Source organism: Rousettus aegyptiacus, unplaced genomic scaffold (assembly GCF_014176215.1).
Source record: "Rousettus aegyptiacus isolate mRouAeg1 unplaced genomic scaffold, mRouAeg1.p scaffold_m13_p_12, whole genome shotgun sequence".
Lineage (NCBI taxonomy): Eukaryota > Metazoa > Chordata > Mammalia > Chiroptera > Pteropodidae > Rousettus > Rousettus aegyptiacus.
This window is the reverse complement of record NW_023416287.1, coordinates 79595811-79599764: the sequence shown is the minus strand read 5'-3', so window position 1 is coordinate 79599764 and position 3954 is coordinate 79595811.

Below are 3954 nucleotides of genomic sequence, written 5' to 3'. Positions count from 1 at the left end.
GCTGGACAAGCCTGAAATCTGCAGGTTATGGCATCAGGAAGAATAGGCTAGAATTCTCAGGCACAGACTGAAGCTGCTGTCCATAGGCAGAATTTCTTCCTCTTCAGGGGAGCTTCAGCACAGCCTTTAAGACCCGTAGGTTGATTATATCAGGTCAATCCTTGTTTAACATCAACTAATACTAAAGCGTTAATCACATCTACAGAGTACCTTCTCAGCAACATGTACATTTGTATTTGATTGAATGACTGAGGACTGTAGTCTAGCCAGGGTGACACACCAAAAAGATCATCACAGGTGTCTAGACAGTAGACAGACTCATAGGTGAATCTCAGGTATAACCTGTGTTCCTCAGTGATGTCCCAAATTTGATTCACTCCTTTATGAATCAAACATGACTATTCTAAGAGATCGAGTTGAAAGGGAAATCCCTTTTTGTTCAGCTCTCCATAAAATTTATAAAAAAGAAATAAAGTGTGAGTGGTAGAGAAAATGTTCTCAGAGAAGCACAATTTCCACTTCGAAAAGAAACATCCCTGCCTTTTTTGATTTGAAAAAGAAAAAAATTCTCTCTTTACCTCAGCATTAATCTAACAGCAGGTGACCATTATCCTGTGCAAACGTTCTATTTTACTGACATTATCTCTAAATAGTGATCCAGGGGTAGATATGAGAATGAGTTCTAAACTACCACTTTTCTCTCTGTGTTCCAGAGCCCTTGGAAATTTTATTGGAGCATGTCAGAGGGAATTAATGAAAGCATTTTCTCTTATATCACATTTAAACACAGAGAGAGGTGATGGGAGAGTGAACTAACTCATGATAAATAGCATGTGCTAAGGCTTTAATCTGAATTTAAAATGGTGGTTTTCTAATTTAATTTATTATGGGGTTGTGTTTTCTTGGTCAAGAGGAGATATTATACTTTATGTACAAAAAGATGGCATTTCTTCCTGGGGCTAATAAATTTTATTCATTTCAGGCATTCACGTAGCCAAATGATGTACATTTTGTTGAGTAAATCAGGTCAGCAGATAAAGATGACAGCAAGCTACTGCTTATTACTGTCTTGTGAAATCTGACTGCCATTTTGGAGGTTGTTCAGGTCTGGCTGACTTGTAGTTTTTAGCCATTTCAGGTATTATTTTTCTAATTCTTGAAAGCATAAAATTTTCATTTTTATTCATGTGAATGGCTTGACAAATGTGTACACTCCACATAATCTCTTTTCCAGTTTAGAGCAAATATTAGAATTGCATGTTGGAAATGTTTAGTGCCTCTGCATGGCTGGCATTGGATTTCTTTTTTGTTTGTTTTTGTTTTCTTTCATTCTTCTTATTCCATAATATAACCATAAAACTAACGATTTGGGAAGAGTATTAGCTACCATTTATTGAACACCCATTATTTGCCCCTCATCGTGCTAGGGCCTTTATAATCATCTCTTCCCATCTTTTACAAACATTTCTGCATAGTGATTTCCATTTTAGAGACGAGAGAACTAAGGTTTAGGGAAATCAAAAACCTGGTTTAAGATCACACAGCTTCCTGGAAGTAAGCTGGTATGTGTGTTTGCCTATTTCTAAACCCTAATTCCTCTCTACCATCCCACCAGCCAATTTAATTTGTTATTTGACAATATGTAAAAATGTATATTCCAAAGGAATGGTGATTCCAAAATCATGAAACCTTAAGTCATTTTTTTTTTCCAGATGATAGACAAGTACCTCTGGAAACTGTCTTCATACGACTTATGTGGAAATACCAAGAACAATCAGAATCACTGTGGTCTCTTTAATTTTGACTCTATATTTTGAAATCTGTAACTATTGGCTATTGACATGGAGAATTTCACTTTTATATTATATATACATTTAAAATCCAATGATATTTAAGCAAATGAATTGCACTATTAAGATTGTGGGACAAATGTTTAGCCTATTTTGTAGGACTAGCTGATTTTAAGCATGTTTGAAGTACCATTAATATAAATAATTGCTATGCTCTTTTGAACGTGGTCTACTTTAGTAACCTATCATCAAAGAATTCACCTCGACAACAATTTGTTAACCTTCTTCAAGTTACCATATTTACTTAAAAGTCATTAACCTTCGCTCTTTGAAAATATTATACAAATGCTTTGATTTCATATTAATCATGATTGTTTCCTCCAAGTGTTTCTAATCAGTAAAGTTTTTTTTATATACAGATTATGCTTAGGTCACCCCCTACACACACACACACACACACACACACACACACACACACACACACACACAACTTATTCAGTTATTTAGGCAGAAATAAAGTCTTGGACTACATTCAGAGATGACCTCTGGACAGATATTTTTATCAATTTCACTTGGCAATACAGGAATTTCTGGGTAATAGCCTCAGCAGCCACTGGACTACTTAAAGACCTCGTAATCCAGTCCATGGTTATTATTATGTGATATCGTTATTACCCTTATGAAACCGAAAGCCTGGAGTCATCAGGGAGTTTTATAGCATGACAGCTCACACCTTTCTCAAAAGTGTTCATTAGCATTAAAAAAACTTAATTGAAAACCTTAATTTTTACATAAGAACCCAAAGTTTCACAATCAGTTTCTAAACCCTGTCTTGCACTTCAAAAAGGGTATATATTTCATCACATGGTAGTAGAAAGGACAGAGGCAGAAAGAGAAATGTTAGAAGAGAGATTAATAGTAAGAAAACATCCCATAAATTAGGTAATATTTCTTCCCATAAGACACGTTTTATTCTCTGAAAATTTATTCATAGTCAGGAAAGGACATCTCAGTTACAAAGGCATGGTTTAACACCTTCTTCATGGCCAGATACACTCCAAAATTATATAGATTCTATATGTTAACTTGTGGAAAGATAAAAATCGCCCTCAAATAATAGAGCGGGCCAGTAGCCCAGTTTAACAAGTAGGAAAACACTAAGTTTGTAATGCTACTTAATATGAGGTGTCAGAAACCTGGAATAGTGCCTTGTCAGGAGAATATAGAAAGAGAAATTTTAACCAGTGGATATTTAATGCCATGTAGACACAGATGTCAAAATAGCTATATAATTCAACATTATTTTTATCTAATAGAAAAAGCTTTTTATTCCCTCCCAAGCTAGTATTTTTATGTAGCTATTTCCAGAAGTACCTAGGTATTTATTAGACTCACATGTGTTCTGTGGGACATTTAGTCTATAATAATAGCTGTTTTGAACTCTACTGTAATAAGATGGAAGAGAAACTTCAATCTTGCACTGTAACTTCTATGCTTTTTGCTAACTGCTATTGTTATTGAGTATCTGGACTTCATTTCCTAAGTAAATAACTTGGAATTGTTACTGCTAATTATCTCTCAACATCTATTAAGTATCTATATTGTAGATTTCTTTTTGACATGAGAGTTTAGTATGGTTTCCTTTTATGTTTCAGAAATATGTCAACAGAAGATTAGCTCAGGGAAAAAACCTGTCCTGGGCCATAGGCAAGATAGATGAATGTGTATATTGACTAGAAACTTTTCAGCTGTAGAATTGTCTTTAAAAGTGAAATCAGGTTACTGGTGTATAAATGCAAACCATTTTGTTTCAAGTCCACAAAACAGGAAAAAAATATTTTAGTAAGTGAACTGATTTTTTAGAAGAAATCACATCAGTTAACTGGTTTTCTTCCACTGGTTTTCTTCCATGTGGAAATGGTTAAACTAAAGAGACTGACAGTATCAAGTACCGGTGAGGAGATGGAACAACCAGAATTCCCACACACTGCTGGTGGGGATTTCAAATAGTACAGCCATTTTGAAAAGCAATTGGTCAGTTTCTCATAAAGTTAAACATATAAGTGTCATATGACCCATATGATGTTATGTTCTTAGTTATTTCCTAAGAGAAATGAAAACATATGTCCCCATAGAAACTTGTGTTCAAATGTTTATAGCAGCC